Source organism: Rhynchophorus ferrugineus, unplaced genomic scaffold (genome assembly GCF_030347505.1).
Source record: "Rhynchophorus ferrugineus isolate W39M unplaced genomic scaffold, kcgeb_rfMv2 rfM1, whole genome shotgun sequence".
In the NCBI taxonomy this organism is placed as follows: Eukaryota; Metazoa; Arthropoda; class Insecta; order Coleoptera; family Curculionidae; genus Rhynchophorus; species Rhynchophorus ferrugineus.
Genome location: NW_027472580.1, coordinates 39,240,185 through 39,263,275, shown reverse-complemented (window position 1 = coordinate 39,263,275; position 23,091 = coordinate 39,240,185). Strand labels below are relative to the sequence as shown.

Genomic DNA, 23,091 nt, shown 5'->3' with positions numbered 1-23,091 from the left:
CAGATAAAATATTAAAATTACAAAGTGGGCTATAAACTTTTGTTTAAAACAGGTGAACAAAATTTTAAGAGGGAAAGACTCAAAGTTTGTTTTCAGTATAAGAAAACAAAATGACAGTACTCTGATAGATCCTATAAAATTGATCGCACTAAATAAATATAAAAATGGAAAAAGACGGTGATGGGTTTTAGTACATTTGGGCTCTGACATGTAACAAAATTTTAATATAAATAAAATAATTGAACAAATATTATATTAAATATAATTTATTTTAGCTTCATAGAACATCAAATGCATTTATTATCGAAGAACTTAAAAATACAATTAATTTTACAGTCACAATGATTTATAGGTTAGAGTTGTTTTATTATATATACATTGAGCTTTTTTCTATACTAGTATCGGTATGGTTCTAGGCGAGATTTTGTACGTAGTAGTATTCCGCGGCGGCCTAATGCACAATTAACAATTATATGAGTAATGTATTTTACTCTCATTAGAGAGCATATTTATGTTTTACGCTTAGTTTTTGTTTCTTTCGATGCAACGTATACTTTTAAAGTCATTATAAGTTATAATGATACTACTATATTTCTCTTTAGTTTGTCCTGTTACTACCTGTATACATCTCTCTTGATAAAACTACGTTTAATCACTTCATTCCCCTTAATGCAATCGCCATATCTGCAAAAGGGTTAGTGTTTTTTCTCTACTCATACATGCTAACCAAACGTTCATGTATATTCTAAGCAGTAACACACATGTTCATAAAGCTTTCACACTCTATAATACAATTATCTACAATTAAAATATATTAATTCTATAATGACCTTTAGAGGTTTCCTCTTTTATCACCCTCTCTTGGTAATCGTCAGCATTGAATCATATACCAACATTCATAAAGTTTTATTCACTCACAGTCACTTTCAGAAATACTAGTCAAGTTAATAACCAAGCTGTTTATTTCCAATCTATTAAAAACGTGCTCAAAATTCTAGACTTTGTCAATTTCTTCTTCAATATGTCTGATCGAGCTCATACAAACCAATGGTGTTATTTTCGACAATGCCTCTTTCCATAAATCCAGACAGTTCTAGTTTGAATATCCTCCTCGACCTGAATATCTACTGTACTAATTCTTTGCAGTACCCCATATCAACTCATTTGGATTAAAAATGCAGTGATAGGGTGGGAGACATAATAATCTGTGGCCTTAACATTCAGTAATCTGATCTATAATGCATCTTTTCTCAGGCTTAATTCTAAAAAAGTTAATTGCATAAAATGCAATTAAATATTTCATTTGTATTTACGGAGTAATAATTTGAAATAGTTCATTCTTTAACATTATTTCCTCGTAACTTATTTTATGTACTTTAAGCCATTCCTTAATTGGAGCCTTTGTTGATGAACCTGTTAGGATTTTCTGCACCAGTGTACTATATATATGGTAGATATGATGCATTGCACATATAAATAACTGATGGTTCCTCCAAGTTCTTTAAAACTGATTTTCAAACTACTGCAAAGACAAATTATTATGGTTCATTTCTTCATGGTAGTCACCCTTGGACTTAGAGAAACATTAATTCTGCACCAGGAATAAAACCATTCCTGTTTCTAGCATGAAGAACTCTATGTTTGCAATTAATTATTAATAAATGTTATGACTAACAAAACCTAATCGATAGTTATTCCAACGTTTACCTTTTTCCATGAACCTTTGTTGTCTTTATACTATATTTATTATTATCTTGCCATGAGCAACCCAATGTACCATTTTGAAATATTCATGGCACTTAAATTTATAAATTGATATAATTCTTCCTTGATTTTGTTATATGTTTTTAAAAATTGTTTTCTTTTAAAAGCAATTTCTGGAAGTTCCATTAAACCCCTTCGTAGGTTATCTTTACCCCACTTAACTCCTATATTATCCAACAATGTATGAAGAGATGTTCTACATCTCTCAAATAGCTGTATATCTCTTGGATCTTTGTGGATACTTTCCAGACTAACAATTTTCTCTGAAATAACTGTATTAAATTATGTTTCGATTGAAAAAACTACTTACTGTTTCATACATTTGGTATATTTGATCTCTGAAGCACCGAGATTGATCTTCATTCGTCACCAATTTCGTATAAACACGTTTCTTTGGCGAATTTAATGTGATATTGTTTTTTTATTTTTTGAGACATTTTAGTGACCGTGTCCGCACTAATATACCGTGCAGCTGCAAGGCGAAAAAAATATTTTAAATAAAAATAGCGCCGATTTCAAATTTATTATAACAAAACATTAAAACAATGTTTGCCGGTTTCTAACCCGTAATTATAATATTTTGAAGGAGTTTGGCAAACGGACAACTTTGGCAGGCTCATTAAACATGACATCAAGGCTGACAAACATTACTAATGAGCCAATCAAATATCTTCAGAGTAAAATACTTTTCTTATAGGTGCTTATTATGGAGATTTAAATTGACTAATCAAATTACTTGAAGGGCCAATTGTGGCGCCCTCTAGATGTCAGGCAAAGCAAAGCTTTTCGCCAGAGTCTCTTCTTTAATTACATTTCTATTACTCTATGCTTATAATGTTCATATAAGATACTTAATAGTAAATAAGGTGAAATGTATCGTAGAGAAGGATAAATAAATGTTAAAGAGTTGGTTGCTAAAGTTTTGTTGAATTATTATGAACAATAACGCTATGTGATTTATCTCATAATACATTTGCATATAAAAGTAAAAAGCGACGTTATCTTTAATAATGCACAGTTGAAGAAGTTGATTTCAGATTCAATTTCTTCAGGCACCTTATTGCTAATATTGTAGTAAAGCAAAAATAGTTAGCGATCTAACAGTGTGCCTGGAATTATAACCTATATATCTCTCTTATAACGTCTCACAAAATAGCAAAGTACTTGTTATCCCGCATAATTTCAGTTATGGTACGACCTGTTCCGATAACGAGGCACAATAGCAGATATTTCCATGGTTTATTGAGTGGAACAATTCGCATACAGGGCGATTCAAATTTGTTATATGTTCTTAATTAACTAATTTTATACATATTTTCAAAATATATTTGAAACCTATTGTCCTATTTACTTAATATCTCATTATTTTTAGTTCCGGATTGTTTTGATTTTATTGTTATGTTAAAAAAGGTCGTCGGGTTTGAGTTACATCCTAGACATTCTGGATTTTGTGATTATTTATAAGCCTAAGTGTAAAATTTGATGCAGAATGTTGTTGCTGTTAAGTTGAAAGACTTGACCAATTGCCAAAGTAATTAAATCCAAATAATCCATATATAATCGGGGTTTAAATGAATGTAATGAATCTTTGGCTGGCATCAGTGAGTTAAAGCTCACATTTACAACAATTTTTAACGATTAGATATTCACGATTAGGAATTTGAAATGCAGGTATATTAGTTTAGAATTATATAAGGAAGAAACACTTTTATTTTACTTAAATAATTTAATTCAGGAATAAGTGATGACATTGATAGTACTTTTTCCCGTCAGATAGCATTTAATAATATATTGAACTGCTATATTTCTGTCTAAATATCCATGGTCTACAAACTATAGAGTTATTTTCTAAGCTTTGGTAATTTGAAATTCCAATAGTCTACTACTAAGGAAATGACCAGCCAGATTTTGGTGTCCTCTAAACATGGCCTTGAGCATCTTCTTAAATTTTCATAGACTAGACTAAGAGATGTTTCCGCAACTTAATAATTTACAAATTCTAAATTCTAGAATACCAACACTTCGCGGCTAGGAATACATTTTGCTACTTCAGTCCGCTTTTGGTATGCACTACTACACATCTATTAAAATCCCAGTAAACAAAAGTTAGAGGGTACTTATAAGTTCAGAATATATAAATTGCAGAAATAAACTGAGGGATTTTTTTCAAAATTTCTAATATCTACAGGCTATGGGTGGTTTCAGCAATTTCAGGGCGAATATATTTTAATAACTTCTTTTATCTAACTTCAGTTATAACTGACTAGCTAAGCGGTAGTTTCAATTCGAGAAAGACAAGGAAGTAGGCTGCGGGCATAATATCATGTGAATGCAATGATAGGACGATGGTTTCTATTGAGTTTTTAAATAAAAATATTGATGGCCTTGTCAATGGCGAGAATTTGTTATTCAGTCATCAATAATAGAAATTGTTCATCATATAAGCTTTTTATTGATGGTAGAAAATGGTGAAGCAAATCTTTCACCACATCTCTATCACTTTGAAATTCACACTGTGTCACTCATATGAATGTGTCTTTAATTAAGTTGAATTTCTGCGAAAATATTATATCAACTCAGTTGACAAATTGAAAGTAATTAATAAAACACATATTCATTGACATTTATTTTTGCAACGGTTGTAGAATATATGGTAATAGTTCAAGGTTAATTTTAATTATCTTAAACTATTTAATTCCAAAATTTGAATTAATTTGTGAATTAAAACATCAATATCACAATATATAAAGGCAATCATTAATTAATGTTACTTTTATTTTCAGAAGTTGTTTATATACACTCACTTAAACGTCGAAATATCTCCCTGTCAATTATAATCTTGAAAATCAATCGCTACAGAACCACAAAAAAAAACCAGTCCGGCAGCTTAGAAAGTAGTTGTCGTCTTATTTGATTGATGTCAATTAGTACATGCAAATTAACTATCTATGTTTATTGAAATCGGTAATTTTGCAGGATGAAAGCTGGTTGAGACGATGCTAAAAATAATTAGACATATCTCATTATAAGTCTACAAAAAATCGTCATATTCTTATTACAGTCAGCATTAATGGCGCCATATCACTTGAGGAGAATACAGTGGATTGGTTGGAAAGTAATTTTGGTTTTATATTTTTTTATTATCCAGTATAAAATTGAAAGTACCTTCTTATCAATCCAATCGATATGTAGTAAATAAATTGAGTTGGGTCAATAACTATTTATGAAATAGTGATATTTAATTATTTCAAGATATATGGATCGATTAAATTTCCATCATTGATTCTATCAAACTAACACAAGACGGCTAATATAGCTTTCGGAAAATAATAAAATAGTGTACAGTGTACAAGAATGATGTTAGTTTGGCGGTGAACTAATCATCGATCAATTTTCGGATATATTTCCATTTCGAAACCGTGTCCACTCAAACTATTCTGCATCGATCTGCACATCGGAAAATTTTAATCAGAAGGCACTATGTTTGCTTGAGAGTTTTACTTGAATCATATAGCTTGAGAATTAATGATGAAGGGACCAAAGTCTTGACAACTGTCGGATCGTCTGCTATTGCATATATCACTGGATCTTGTTGTTTCAAGTGCTGCAGGTCAATTATTTGGGATCAGTAATACAGTAGAATAAATAAATAATAAGTTGCATTTACCGTCGAAGTAATAAGCACAATCATTCAAGCTACAGTAGCTTTAGGTTCTCTAAAATGGTGCGCAGGAACTATTACAATAAGGACGATCTCTTTCGAACTCTTATTATCTGTATGGCTCCGAGCCTTCAACTCTGACATTCTGACATATGTACGCGATGCTCAATTCAAAATCTGCATGTTTACTTTAGAATATATTAGACATTGGAAAGCAACATAAGAGATGATGTCATACGTTTAAGATGCGACAATCACAAAACAGTTGAGAAACAAATTAAGTGACGCAAATTACAATGGTTAGGACATCTCTTCTCAACGAAAGGTGAACGAATTCTTCACAGATTTGGAGAAATCGATCTTCCTAATGGAAGACAGGATTTCGATATGGAGACAAAACACGTCCAGGTAAACCGAAACGTTTGAAGATGCGAAAGATATATTGAAGGAAGACTCAACCCAAACAATTGGAAGAAGTATTAAATTGGGCCACATTTAACAAGAGATAGGAAGATGGACGCCACATCAATTGAATGATAGGCAAATGGAAAATAGAAAAATCGTCTGTGAAATGCAGCTTTAAAGGTATGATCGGAAGTTATTTTTGCATCGAATAATGGCGGGTGATGAAAAGTGGTTTTATTCCGACAACCTTAAGTACAAAATATCAGGGTTATCGCCTGGCGAAGCCGGCCGATCGATACAAAAGCCAAATAGTTTTGGTCGCAAGTCAATGTTTCTTAAATGGTGGAATTATTGAATTATTACGAACTATTGAAGCAGTTAATAGTAATCGCTACCGAAAACAAATGATTGAATAAATTTGAACCAGGCATTGATCGAAAAATGTCTAGAATGAGCCCGAAGACACGATAATGTGATTTTACTACAGGATAAGGTGCAGCCTCATCAAGAAAAACCCGCTGTACTCACCAGATCTTGCCCTGTCCGACTATCAACTTTTTAATAATATATATTAAATTAAATTTAATAGAATTTTCCCATTATATATGAATATAATGGATTGAACATGATCGTATATATGATATATTTTGCTGCTTCCGACATCTGTGATCTATATAATCCACAACTATCGCAACTCGGTTTGACTGGGGCTAAACAAATTATGGCGGATTGCTATATTTCCTGGTTATATATTTTCAACAAAAGTGTCAACCAGGATCTAATTAGGTTCCATCTAACTCTTTAAGCACTCTCGCATCTTTAATGATTATATCTATAAAAATATTAAAGGTTCGAAACAATTAATAAAATTGTATTGAATGATAGTGAAACTAATAGTTATAAAAAATATATTGTAAAAAAAAATAAATTAAATAACGCAATAGTATTAGAGGATTATACGAAACAATTATTATTAAATATCTAATAAATAGTACGTATAGTTTAGAAAAAAAATTGTTGGTGATGGATATTGTTGGTGATGGATATTTTCATATCGGTAACCGAGAGAGAACGATTTGACCAACGTACCGTTTATTAACTGATCTATTTCAGACTCGATCTGATAAGGCGTATTGTCGCGCGTTGTCTATTGTCTCCTCGTCAAGTCCGGGCACGAAGCCACCTCCTATTCAACCCGGTGCACTTCCTAGAAACCGAAACATCCGATCCGTTGCCGATCGTATTGCTTACGTAACACTATCCCTCCGCATCGGGGTCCGGCCGTTCGAAAATAGAACGAGAAAGATTTCTCATTCTCGAACCTGTTTACTTAAGATCTGACCGCATCGGTCACTCGAGATGCCATAAAGAGTCATCAAACTCGAACCCCAGACATTCCGTGAAAAAGGTCGTTGATATTAAGGGCCCTAATTACGCTCGATCCGCTACTTCGCCAATGTCTTTTTCTGTTTCGGTCATCCTTTCGTTTGCTGATACTAACCAAATTAATTAGTGACTTTTAATTCGATAATTTTACTTATATTGTGTATTAAAACGTGTTTGTATAAGGGTATACTAGTTTACATTTATTTGCATTTTATCATTTACTATATTTTATATTTTATTTGAATATGAATAAATTAATAAATAATTCTAATTAATTAACAATTAGTTTTCTGATTAATATCATGAGCTAAAAAATGATTTCTAGAGTTTTAACTAATGCTTGTGTTATGTGGTTATTGATTCCTAAAATAATAATAGAAAATCACCAAACAATCCATAGAATGATATTTTAAAAATATATGCCAAACATTTTTAATCATTTAAATATTACTTGTTTGTACTCTGATCTTTGTTTAACCTTTAAAAAGGGTTATGTTGAGAAAATTGTTAGGATATGTATTATTTAAAGTATTTTCCAACATTTTCTAAGATCTGTTTTCTTCATCTTTGGTTTAATAATGTTGGTTACAATTAATGTTGGGAAGTATCGACTGAAATCGATTATCGACTGTTTTGTAATTGTCTACTTTTGCTATCGACTTTTTCAGTCGCTATTTTCCGTCCGATTGATTTTGTTACTATTTACTAGCGACTGTTTGAGTCGTATACTTTTAGTTACTATTTTTGGTTCTACTAGTTTCATTCGATTTTTAACGTTCTGGCTCTGTCGTCCTAGCCGCGAACTTTTTCCGTTTACATGTAATATATGTAGTTTTATGATTATTTTGGTAGTTTGCTTGTAAATATATTGTATATTAATATAGCAGCATTTTGGAACGATATTTTCAAGATTGTTAATGTAACAGGGCAAAAAGATTAAAATTGTGAATGATAAATAATAACATAATTTTGACGACTGTTTTTATGGAAATAATAGGTAATATTTCGATTGCACTCCTGATTTTTGTTAAAAAATATTTCCGTTCAATAATAAATAAAGCATTTACTTTATTTAAAAAGCTCTAGTAGTTATTGTCCGATCATTTTTAATTATGCCATGGATTAGATTTTTTTCTATGATTAGGTATATGTTTAATTTTTATTTAGTATTTATGGTTATTGTACATATTTAGTTTTTAGGTTTTGTTTAAGTTCTGTTGTATTGTCTATATTTATTATAGTACTTTATTTAAAAATAGCAATTAACATATTAAAATACGATAAAACATTTGTGGAGTTCTTTTTTATAGATCCACAAATCATTTAAATATAAAAGTAATTCTACTTCCTTTAAAATGAAATTATTAATTGCCTGTTAATAGGATTCAGTAATACTTTTTTTCCTTTTCCCTTTTAAAGATAGTACGTGAGGAAATAGGTACATCTCCGTCCCGCTGACATTACCGTTGGAAAATATAAGCACAAATAAAATTAACTACTCCAAGCAAGTATCTCTCCTCTCTCACAATTTATACAGGAAAGGGTTCGTACATCATCATTGTCTGACATCACGAATTCATTCGCCTGTTTTTTAACTATCGACTGTTTTGCTACTATCGACTATTTCGACTGTTTTCAGTCGACAGTTCACAGCGCTAATAAATTTATAATAATTGTATTATGGTTATACAAGGTGTACCGGAAAGTTATTAACGGTTTTTGTAATAAATGTTGCTAGGCTTAAGTATGAAATGTTATGTAAGTATTTTACAAGTAGGTCATTTTATTCTACATTCTTATAACATCAAATTTCGAAGATATATATGTTATATTTTCTGCATTAGACCTGCATTTGCGGCAGGCATTAATTTTAATTTCCCATTACATTGCATTATACTATTTAATCAAAAGAAAAAGTCACTGAAAGTGATCGTTTGCTGCTAAAAACCTATGGAGAGCATATCTTACTCCTAAAAACATGCGAAGACTTGTCTCGAAAATTCAAAAGTGGTGATTTCGAAGACAAAAAACGTTCAGACAGACCGAAAAAATTTGAAGATGCGAAAGAGTTATTGAATGAAGACCCAACACAAACTTAAAAACAATTGGCAGAAATGTTATATTGGGTCATATTTAACGATTAGCGATCAACTACGAACAATGAGGAAAATCCAAGGGATAGGAAGATAGGTGGCACAGCAAATGAATGACAAGCAAATGGAAAATAAAAAAATCGTTTGTGTAATGCTATTGAAAAGGTATGATCTTAACGCTTTTTATTATATACTATATGGTGAGTTTGTAATACAAAGTTTAACGCCTATAAAGGACAACATTTTGCTTAAAAGTTTAGTAGACCCCAAAAAATGTTGCCTATCGTGGTACATATGAAATTGGGTGTAACGAAATGATTTGTAAAAGTTTTATATATGATAATTGTTTGAAATATTTGCGTAGAAAATGTACTCATTTATCAGAAGCTAATTGAATTATGGAATGTTTGATGGATTTGATTTTCATAAATTAATCTTCCACTGAAACTTCGAAGCAACGATAAGTGCAATTGTGACTGTTTTGACATATTCAAAGTCACTAATAAGTCAATAACAATCGTCGCAAATGAGACGAATATATATCGCGTGATTGCCTTGTCCAATAACCCTTAAATCACAAGAAAATTTTCCCCATTTTTGGATATTTAAAATCGATGATTATAAAAACACGACAAAAAAAGACATAATGTAAACTTATTGTTTTAAAAGATTTCTAAGGACTCTTTTTGTATCTCGTGTAATTTTAAACGCTATTTTAGGATTACAATTTATGAATATAGTAATATTGTTACCTTCACAATTATATAACATATAATATTTCAGTAATTTTCTTTGGTTTCCAGAAAATAATGTCCCCAGAACTGAACGCTCGTAATTTTCAAAGCTATTGCATATATAAGCAATATTCTTATTTATATTCCTTATAATAATTATATTGCAGATAATAATAGAAAATACAAATAAACTAAATACAGTTTTGAATTTATAAAAATACGCAAACGAGACATTGGGTTAGATAAGCTGTATATATTGCGTATCAGTTCTTCAAACTAAAGGACACTGTTATGGGGATCACATTCGTTTGGAACTGAAGCCTTTTGATGAGAGCGCTTAAATGTAAATGACCACCATACAAATATAACAGTTAAAAATTCTAATTACAAACACCTATGAATCACCAAACGAAATAAAATCCTATATACCTATATAACTGCTGCCAGTAATATCTAAGGTTTTTGAAAAACTCCTGTTGAAAAGAATAAAACCGATCATAGAGAGAAAAAACCTAATACCAACACATCAGTTTGGGTTTATTAACAAGCACTTAACAATTGACCAGGTCGACCGAATAACAGATGTTATTGAAAAAGCCTACGAAAGTCAAAAAGTATGCTCAGCTATATTCTTAGATGTAGCACACGCTTTCGATACGGTTTGGCATGAAGGCCTTGTTCATAAACTACAGAAAATGCTACCAAAACAACACACCGAACTACTAAAATCATACATTACAACCAGAATGTTTAGAGTCAAACAAGAAGAAGCTTACTCTACAATAAAGGAAGCTAAAGCAGGTGTACCACAAGGAAGTGTACTGGGACCAATTTTTTATCTACTTTACACTTGTGATATACCACAATTGGAAAATATCACGATGGCTACATTTGCTGATGATACTGCAATTATAGCTGTGGGAGACAATAGTGAAGAAGCCTCACGAAAATTACAACAGGCAAGTGACAATATAAATAATTGGACACAAACTTGGAAAATAAGAAATAATGAAAGTAAATCTGTACATGTGCAGTTCACCTATAAACAGACCGTACAAGCACCAATCACATTAAATAACACTATCATTCCATATAGCAAGAACGCTAAATATCTCGGAATGAATCTCGATGCAAAACTTCGCTGTAAGGAACATATAAAGAAGAAAAGAATAGAACTGGAATTAAAATATAGGAAAATGTACTGGCTAATTGCACCCCAATACTATAGGACTGATTACCTACATCGAGACCTTCAGATACCCACAGTCAGTCAAGAAATCAAAAGAAATGCAAGGGGCATGAGGAAAGACTCCATTCAAATACAAATATTGAAATATTGCAACTTTTGGATACCACCAGAACAGGACGCATACTCAAAAGAATCAAACCATCTGATCTTGTGTAGTGTTGTGTAGTGAGGTGCATATATTAAAAAATTCTGCAGTGACATGTATAAATATTATTTCACCAGAGACTGAGTTAGGGCCGATGGGTCCTCCTAGTTATATACCTAGATTTAAGTTGTCATAAAGACAAATTGTAGGTTAGACGGAAACGAATAGTAACAATGTATTAATAAAACAATAAAAAAACCTATGAATCACCTGAAACAAAATACACTTAATTCATATTATCCAGGCCGCCGTATTTGCCGAACACTGTACCTTCCAATTATTACTTATTTGGATCGATGTTACACAGTTTACATAAGCAGGAACCTATTATTTATGAATATACTCGAAAATGGGTGAAGTTAAATTTTTTTTTGGAAGAATAAAGAAAATAGCAAGTAATTGCAGTATTAATTGTAGCTGTCTAACTGTATTCTGAGTATATATGAGTACGCAATTATTTATAGATAATATATGAATATACACATAAATTATATTTATTTCCCAATGATTAAAAGAACATCTTTTCTCATATATACGCCATTGAATAGGAAAATATCTGCATAGTTCACAGAATTCTGTTAATAAAGTCACAGAAGAGAATTTAGGAAATGACAGAAAATTGTACAATTTAACAAGAATGTTTAAGAATTCGAAATACGTGATGTATATTTAATGTCCATTAATACAATATTAATGGCTGAAAATATACACAAACTAACCTTGAATTACATATGTTAATGGATTGGGCGACGTTTTATTAAAAATTCAGCAGATAATAATATATCGGATGAGAGTTTTTCACAAAAATTATATAGTGTTAATGCTATACTGTTCATTGGTTCTCAATAATAATATATGCCAGACAGAGTATAATAATATAGATACGAAATTGAATTTATAGTTACAATTTAGTATCAAATAAACAGAAGATTTCTACCAATTTCATATTAATTTAATGCAAAAATATATATAATAGTAGGAGGTCAAAAGTGAAAAACATAAAAATCTTTAGAGGTTTTTAAACTGAATAATACGCTATAATGTTGAAACTTGAATGACCTTTGAATATTATTTTGAACTTTTATAATTTAACAATAACTTTATTGAGAAAATTTTACAAGCTTACAAAAAATAATACATATTAATCAAAATAGTATCTACAACTTTTTCTCATCTTTCGTCAACATGACGATAATGTGATAAAAGTTTCTTTCTTTCTAGATTTCTATAATAAATCAATATTTCATCTCATCCTATAACTAAGCCAAGAACTTACGTCAAGAAATGAACTAATTTGAAGTTAAGGTCAATGAAGCCACTTTTGCATGAGTGGCTTCACTGTATTGATTCAAATTAAAACTCATAGCACTAGTGTTTTATATAGTCTCATAATTTAGCAGCAAAAAATAGCAGGTTCTTAGAATAAATTATAGGATGCCACGTGGGTTTTCTCTTAGGTGAGGTCATATTAAATTTGTTAAATCCAATTTTAATTTATTCCGCTTCCGACTTCCGTTTCTTTTAGCCTATTTGAAACTCGTAACCCAATCTGTGAAAAATATTCATTTATCATTTTTGAAATAAATAATGTATATGATTTTTAATTATATTCTAGAATTAATCCTACCGAAGAAGACGAACTTAGATTCCATCCCAGGAGACATCTGGCGTTACCCAATCCGGTTACAGGTGTGACTGGGACGGTTGTTCTTGGTCGAATTGTATACTGCTTGCACTGTCTAAGTATAATCACAATTATAAAAAATGACAAATATAAATATACAATTAGGACCCTGGACCCCGATAACAAAATTACAACGTAACACAACTTAAAAAACGTAAATTGCTTTATCACATATACTGTATCGTCATAAGAATATTTTGTATTTATATAGATATATATTTTCTGTTATAAATTAAATAATATATATATTTATTTAAACGCAAATATTTCCAAATGTATTTACATGCAACAACATTATATAAAACTGGCTGTAAATAACATAAGAATATATTTCGAGGTTCTTTTATTACACACCATAAAACTGGTTATACCAACCTACCCAATTAGGTGTTGTAGGTTCGCGCATTCATTATGAGATCTAGTGCAGCATCAATCATTCACTTTAGTAAACTAACTAGTTAATGAATTAATTACTCCTATAATTGTTTGGTATCAGCACGAAATAAATCTTCCCATTGGGAAGCTACCAAATATGGTGGGACGTTAGCTTTTTTTGCTTCGCACAATGGGATTTGCACCATTCAACAGAGAAACGGATACAGAAAAAAGGAATTGTCAATTATAATGGTACAATTCAAGTAATACTTACGGTATAGTTTGCGTAATCGATAATGTCGTTGAAATTTATATTTCAAGTTTAAACACAAAACTATTTATATGAAAATATAATATATTGAGCGTCTTATAATTATTAAATTACAGACATACCCAGATGTTAATTTTATTTATAGTTTTTGTTTATATCATCATCATCATCATCATCAATACATACCCAGCAGTTGGACGAGTATCTACTTCTCAACAAATACGCTGCAGCTATTGTGCTATCTAGCTATGTTGGTATTGTATTATTCAGAACGCGTTATATGATTTTGGTTCATATCTTTTTTGGAGTCGTTCATTAGACTTTCCACAAAAAATATCGATTTTTCCACAGAAATCTTTCTCCTTTTTCGATAAGTCTCGAAACCATACAGAAGGATTGGCAATATTAGCTTTCTAAAGACAAGGATTTCAGTCATGATTGTGATGTTTTCTGTTTTCCACATAACGTTACAGAAACAAACGCTCGTGCATTTGCTCAAGTGCATCCTACTTATATTTACAATAGCAGGTGATGCGTCAGTTGTCAATACTTTGGTCCCAACTTCATTAGTTCTCTATAACGCAAACTATATCATTAAAAATGCTAGAGGCCTCATCGTCTATATTAGTAAATATAGAATAATCATCAGAGAACATAAGATTGGTCAAAGAATTCCATTCAAAATCTTCTCAAATTATTGCATCCACTACTACGTATAATACTGGCTCGAACTTCAAATTGATTTATTGATTCAATTCTCTTCCCGACAATCGATATAAAATACCTCAATAATTTTTACAATGTTTGGTATCGTCTTTTTTCAGTATAGCTTTCTGGTAATTATCATTTTATTCCATGCTAACAAAACTCACTTTGATCTCCAAATTTGTGCGAGAACCACTTGGAGCCACTGAAACAGTATTTCCTTACCAGCCTCGATTATTTCTGTTATAACTTGATCGACTGCAATGGTCTTTCAACACTTTAATGATTTTATGCGTGCAATGTAATTCAGCTCATATATTGTAACATTTTACTGATAAAAATGCGTCTGTTCAGTAAAATGTTTTTGATCAAAACTGGCTTCAGACGAACACTCATATTGAAAACAAAGTTTCATGTTTTAGACATGCTGCTCAGTACATTAACTGGAATACATTCAGGGTACTGAATAGTAAAGTCAACCTTCCCTTAATTAAAGAAAAAACAGAATTGTTCCTATTTATAGAAAAATAAATTTAAAAACTATATGATATCTCTCCACCATTCCATCCATCTCTTTTACAACTGCGCTAGGGAGCTGTCGTTTTTTTTTAACCTAACTTCCTGCGTATTATGTGGTCTTATATGTATTAAGGACAGGGGGAATATCGCCTAATAGACAAGTGGACTATTTAAGAGAAAACATAAACCTACTGTCTCAGATTTGAAAATTTGTCAGAAAATAATTAGATTTTTATGAAATCATTCAAAAATGGTAATCTAAACAAGAAAATATCACATCTAAAAACGGGAAATCTTAATTATATAGGTGGTATTCAACCACAGTATGCTCATTAATGATTATGTGTCTATTCGGCATAGCGTCAAGTTATTGGTACACTCAACTTTGAACTACTGTTTGGAATATATCAGAGCTATCATTACTGAAACTACTACAACATAATATCTAATGATAGAAATATATTAAAAATTTAACGAATCCTGAAGGTCTTTTAAAATATAATATGAACACCATATTATGACCAACCTGCATAATTTATAACAATTTTAGCTTCGTTCGTTTGTTATACTTTTCTATGCAGCATTTAATATGCATGTACAGTAAATTTGAAAATAATTTGTTAGACATTTTACGACTTAACATATATGTACTTTACAAAGTTATTAGTTTTTTCTAGCAAACTTTGAATTCCACTTTGGAAAAATAACGCGTCATTCTGGATATTCAGGAATTAATTCATAAGTTATGGATCAAAATAACTTATAATTAGAAGTTGGAGTGTTAATATGCAGTACAGTGGCGCTAAATATAATATTGAATATGGTAGGTACGTAAATTTTTATGTATATAAATATTTGTTTGTATTCAGCTTAAAGAATTATTTATTTCCCCACACTTTAAACATAATTTTGTCTTTTGTCGCAAATGAAAGTTAATGCAAAATTAAATTTTGAAGCTCGAATTTTTGATTGCCTACAAAAATTAATTAACGATAATTACGCAATCAAGATTATAATAAAATTACAGAGAAAAAATTTTTTTAGTGTTATTTGAACGTATATATAAATCAGTCCTTTCAAATGCTGACGGCGATCGCTGTATATTAAAACACTTTATTACTGTGATTTTTATTGCGTCCTATTAACTGCATCCTTATCACGCACATTTTTTTAATTCAAACAGGTGTAAAAATGAAGCAGAATAAAAATAATTTAACCCAAAATATTTTATGCGATATTTTTATACCATATATAATTAAATTTTTAACGATTTAAATAATGTTGCTGTAAATATTACTTTATATTATTGATCGTAGAGGCACATCTAAATTGATTATATATTGTTAATGGTGTAAATTTAGCTAATGAGAATACATTGAAGAAATGCTCAGAATGTTAGTCGACGATATATCTTGAGTAAATCAATACGTGGAAACAGAAGTATTGATGGCGGTATAGATATGGGCGTAAATTGTGAACAATATATAAAGATATATAAAGATGATCATTAAATTCGATCTTAGTATGGAAAATTGTATGGTATGTTTATCTGTGATATATTAAAAACAGATGTTTATCTTTTATCATTCTTACCAGGATTGTTTAGAATTAATTAATGTCCTTTTCTGCAGTTAAAACTGAATATAACTAAAGTCTATAGAAGAGAACAAATAGCTTCGTGCTAACCAAGAGCTTTTGATAATGTATTAAGACAAAGATAAAGAATAGGGGTTTGTAAGAAAAAAATATAAATATGCATATTTCTGAAGCATCCTTGAAGAATATGTTTCAAAATCTGACGTCTTTTTAGATACGATAAACTTAATACGTACTAATAAGTTTCTTCTTCTTGCGCGCAATTAAAGAAATTCCAGTAATATTAATCAGCGATCAGACAGGTGACAAAAAATTTACAAACAAATATTTTAGGCTTTAGCCGACGCGCTACCAGGTCCAATTCTTATACGGTAGTTTATTCGTCATTTCTGTTAAAACATTATTAAACGAAATTATTTAATTTTAAATAGTTTTATACAAAATATTGTATTACTTTCGGTTATTCTAGTATTGTTAGGAATATTAAAGATGTATGGCAAATTTGGATAAAAAATAATTAAAGTATGATAACGTATGATAATATAAAATTAAATTTCACATTTATTGTAGAGTGAATTAGTGAATTGAGAGATTACTGTGTCTCCTCTATCGGAAGGTATATACAGCTGTAAAAGAAAAACCGGACATTAACAAAATTCGAAAATATTAATAATCGGATGTCCTCCTTGTTTAGAAGATATTTAGAATAGCTAAAAAAATTGTTCTTGCTGGAAGGACTGATAGTAATTGATATGGTTCTGGAAGCTTAGTATATCCTTGTACTGGGGATAATTCTAAAGTTTATTAAATGTTTTCTGTAACGTTTAGTGGTAATAACTTCTAAATAATTTCAATTTTAGTTTAGTAAATGCCTTTCTTAACAAAGCGCTAAAAAATATTGTAGCTATAAATTATAGCTTCATGGAATTTCAATTTCTCATTTGTTGGTAAGATAAGTATGTATGGTTCTTACATAAGACAAAGTAAAAAGCAATATATAGCAGTAGATTTTTTCTTTATTTTTTATCCATATTTATTAATATATATATATATATATATATATATATATATATATATATATATATTAGGTGAGAAATATGGATAAAAAATAAAGACTGTATGAATACATAAATGAAGTAATGAAAATATGCATCAGGAGCAGCAATTTAACGATTATATTATATTATGTTCTAAAATATGTGACATATGACATTTTATATTTAAAATTATTTATTTTTTAGAACTGAGATTTGAAAATTCAATAGGTAGTTTAATGATTTCTATATAGCTTTAATATATATGCCAAAGTCAAATATTAATTTCAAAATTGTTAATATATTATTTGTTTTAATATCCAAACATGTATTACTTCATAAGTTATTACACTTCTGAAAATAATCTTACCTATAATACTTTGTTATAATATTCAGTAATGTAGTAATTTAAACTGATCAATATTTTTTGATCATTTAAACTTAATGGCATTTAGATTGAATTAAATACCGTTTAAGAACTTTAATGAGTTTTAGTTCTTGAAATGAAAATTTTAATATATTTCAATATCTAGACAAACAAGTCGAATACTGATGCATTTTGGTCGAATTTCGGCCACAGGGCGATCGCCAGTTCTGTTATATTATTCGCGTTATATATATTTTATATCCGTCTCCCCGAATTTTGAGTCAAGTAAGCGCGGAACTTTTTTTTTGCTTCTTTAATTTGAACAATTCTACCGATAACAGAAATCGTTTGTTTGTTGAATATTTTGCTGGAAAGTATATTAACGATACATTTTACGTCGTTAGATCGCTAGATCGAGTGACTTTGTAAGAAGAAAACGTTCGGCTACATCTTGCAAACTCCATTAAAATTTACATTGAAATACTTAAATATCAAACCCTACCCTCATATTCACCAGATATTACTCCTGTCAATTATCACTTAGTACATTAACTTATCATGCATTTAGCCGAGCAGCGTGTTACTTCAGACTAAAGAGACAAAAATTGGAACTAATTATAAAGAACAATATATTTATAACTGACAATATTCAATGAAGATATTTCTTTCGTAACTATATTCACGTAAAACGCGTTCATTCCGCTGAGAGACAAATTATTTGAAGGCGTTATGGTATGTTATGTTGGGTGAAAATATAATCTACAAAACGTTTCATTTTTCCTCTTCACCACAAAGTAAAATTATGAAGTGTTATCATATATTTATGGTGCATGTAGGTCATTGATACAAAATCTGTGGTTATTAGTTCAATAGTTTAAAAAGCGCTATATTTTAAGAAAACAAATTGTACCCTAGATTAAAAATACGCAATTTAAATCCGAATTCGAATGAAATTTGCAAATATTGCTGTTGAATTTGATTGTTGCATTTGTGTCAAATATTATCTATTTTTCTCTCCGTGTTATATATTTTTCTTTTTCATTGTTACTTGTTTCCATTGTACATTGTTTTAATGTATTCCAGGTGCTCTGTGCCTTCAAAATACTTTCCTTCCATAAATAGGTGTTATATAAAGTAGACGTAAAAATGTAGTAGCTGAAAACTAACAATATATTAATTACTCACACTTAATTAAAATAAAATCTATAACGATTAGAAATTACCAGAAAACATTAACTTATTAAATTATAATTATTATCGCATATGAATATTAAACTTTTTATACAAAATATTGTTATAATATCTCCGCCAAATATAACAATTAATGGAGTATAGAATCATTGTTCATCATTGTATTACATTCATTGTAATAATTTTCTTTAATAATTTTTAATAAATTTCGCATGTGATTTCATTTAACACAATTTGTAACATTCAAAGTAATTCGTGGAATGCGTGGAAAATGTAGAGAAATTTTTGAAATATTGTTGATATTGATTTCGGTTAATAAATCTTATACCAGAGACAAAGATATAGCCGATGGGTAAATTATTATAAAGAGAAATAGTAAACTATTGTAATTGAAAAAATAACTTATAAAGATTAATAATTGATTGTGAAAGATGATGAATTATTACCTAATATCCTTAATATCCTTTATATCATGAGATATGATAGATTGGCTTCTTAAATATATCTCTGGCTTATGTTACGACCATATCAGAGTTGAGCATCTAATAGGATGTACATCAATCCAGGTGTTGTTTTATGGGTAGCAACACTGATTATTAATTGTCGTTCGGTTCTGATATCTATTGTTAGCAGTGTTGTTTCTCGACCCACTTTCTTTAGAAATCATCTCAAGCTTATCTGATGGACAGTGAAGACTCCACAAAATCTGTATGCGCAGGTATGATCCATAATTTTAATCAATGCGCCGAGTATTGTTACAAAATGCATTAAATTTTATTTTCAATATATATATATATATATATATATATATATATATATATATATATATATATATATATATATATATATATATGGGTGCCATATATTAGGTATAATGATTTTGAAGCCTGACTGAATTAGATTTTATAAATAAATGTTTATTCATTGTCATTATATAGTGATAAAGATATTTTGGCAATATATGAAATGAATTTGTTTTCTGCAATGATGGAAAACAAATTAAGTTACAAAATGTTATCATATAAGGTAAATCACAGCAATGATATTCAGCATCATCAATCAATACAATTGTAAATTTGTATTTATTTAGATTGAAATCAAAATTATTTTATAAATAAAAGTAATCAGCTGCTAATATGAACATAATATAATATACTAGAACATATAATAGAATGGATATGTATTTTTAATACATATAATAGAATAGCCATGTTATCCTCTGCAGTTTATATTATTCTTTATGTTATTTTTTATTTATAAATCAATACATTTTTAAATACATCAAGTTGAAATTACTTTTTAGCAATTAATATATAATGATGTAAAGTTGAGAAAGTATTTTCTTACGCTCTGTAGATTGACCATGATTAATTAAAATATTATGACATTTATGACTCAAAGTAACGTCTTCCTAATGTCAAGGTGTGTGTAATATAATTGTACGATATATATACTGAGAAACTGCCACTTACCATACAATTAATCGGAATATCTTGTCACCTAGTTCACTTATGACAGAACCAATAAAACCGTCATAGCAAGTTCATAACCAAACACCTCAAATTCTTCATGTTGTAAACAATAGCAGATTTTAGACGCGATTACATAAAGGAGTTGTGTTAAACCGAGGCAGATCTGAAACAGAACGTCTCGTATTATTCTCGCCGCGAGATTATTATTGAATCTGTTCTTGCGCGAGGTGAAGAAACGTCGCGAATGAAGAAACGGCTGTCTTGCCTCTCAGCTGGTCGCGACTCTTGCTCCCGCCACTACCGTGCACGGCACTCTAGATTCAAATAATTATTCTAATGATGGTCAAGCGGTAGGGTGAGGGGAGTGGCGTGAATCGAGTTGGCCAGGATTTCTTCGAGGGGGTTTTTCGTGATGGGAAAAAATCCGAACGGTTCCGAACGAGGAATTGTTTGTGCAGTGGCATAGTTTTGCGCAAGGCTGACGTCGCTGCTGGTACTGCTGCTGTGGTACCGATTTTTGTAATTGGTTGCCATTTGGACGAAATGCAGGCACTGGGTGTTTCAGTACTATATCGATATATCAGATATATCAGCCCACTGCTGCCACATTAGGTTTATTATCGGTATTTTGAAAAACGTATTTTTATTTCGCTTCAACACAAAATAAATAAATTACTACTCAGAGTTAGTAGACTCATGCTTCATCTTCCTCAAATATTCAATTATTGCTACTATTTCGATGGTATTTTTGATAAGATTTGAGTTTTCTCTTAAAAAAATAAAAATTATTGTTACCACTGTTTATCCATATTTTTATTCAAAAATTTCACAGGTAAAATGCTGCCGCTCTGGTTTAATTCCTATGACATCCAATTTATTTTTCTTGCAGTCGTACCGAATTCATTTAAATATTTGGAAATTGCTAAAAAAAATTCAATAATTCAGTAAATTTATTTTGCCTAATCCATGAATGTTTATTTAATTATTAACCGAAATAGAATTTTAATTTAATTAGAATTAATCATCCTGTAATTGCTCCAATTTATCATATTAATCTTAATAAATATTACTTTATAACAACACTTTATATGTGTTGTTGATTTCATTAAAGTTGAGTAAAAGAATATTTCGAATATGCCCTCCATAGTGAAGCGTAATTTGTATCATCTACTATTAGTAAATTCGTAGCAATAATAAGTTTTCATTTCAATAACTCAACATTTTCAATATACATTATGTTAGAAATAAAGTAAAAATTCAAATTCAATTTAGATCCAAATTGCAGCCTTATTGACATCTTAATATAATTTTGCGACCAAAAATTTATTTTCAACTATATAATTCTAAATTATGCTTCATTATTTTGTATTAGTAATTTCCTCATATATATATATATATATATATATATATATATATATATATATATATATATTCCATCCTATTAGTTTGATATAGTTTCTTCAATAGATGTACAGACGATATTTGATTTGTGAAGCCTACACATTTGCAGCTCAAATGAGAGCTAGTGCCGTACTCATCGTAATCACCCGACTTAACGACTTCTGATTACCACTTTTTCAGATCAATACAGCATGGACTGGCTGGTGGACGATTTCGAAATGCTGAAGATATGTGTGAAAATGTGACGATGATTGGATCGCTTCCCAACCAACGCTGTTCCTTCGACAGGGTATTCCCATGTTGCCAAGATGGGAAAAAGTTGTAGCGGAAAACTTTTGATGAGTAATAAAGTAATTGATTCAAAAAAATAACATTTAAAATATTTTATACTCTCATAAAATATTAGCAAGCTATAGTCACAAAAAAGAACTAAAAATAAATGCTATAATTATTAATTTTCATAAAAAAAAAACATAAATCAAGAAAACTAAATATCGCTGTTTTTATTCCATTAAGTTTAGGCAAAGATCTTGATACCACTGAATTCATAGATATAAACAGTCGCGCAGAACAACAACCCTACAATTCAAACAAAGCCACCGTTTAAGTTTAACTTGCTTGATGAGTTTTTACCCTCAAGTGCAGCGGCCCTAGCCCTTACAGCATCTAAATAATGGACCACATTGCGCGTTTATTCAATTTACATAATAAAGGCGATCTAGACATAAAAATAGAGAAAACCCTCTTTGACAACACCTTCATAGCGTTTATAGATTATGTCTTTTAGAATATATAATCTTTAAAATATGTTATACCATTTTTTTACAGGATCTCTGGGTACTTGAAACATATTTTCCTATTTTGAATGTTGATAAAAATACTAAAAGCACTGATATAAAATTTAGATAGACATTTTTTCGGTTTCTAATTAAAATCTATTATATTGCTTTATAACAATAAAATAGTGCTAATTTACGTAGATAATTTTATTTTGGGTATAATACAGTTAACAGTTATCGTGTTTTTTTCTATATTTTAA

General features: G+C 29.9%; 1 long non-coding RNA gene across 1 annotated transcript in view; it reads right to left on the bottom strand.

Moving 5' to 3' along the window:
- The window catches only part of LOC143197112 (uncharacterized), a 250,567-nt gene extending 229,670 nt beyond the window's left edge, over nucleotides 1-20,897 (bottom strand). Inside the window, exon 1 of the long non-coding RNA XR_013005930.1 lies at nucleotides 20,652-20,897. This is a non-coding gene — a long non-coding RNA (uncharacterized LOC143197112). The remainder of the gene's footprint in view (nucleotides 1-20,651) is intronic.
- Between the last annotated feature and the right edge of the window lie 2,194 nt (nucleotides 20,898-23,091).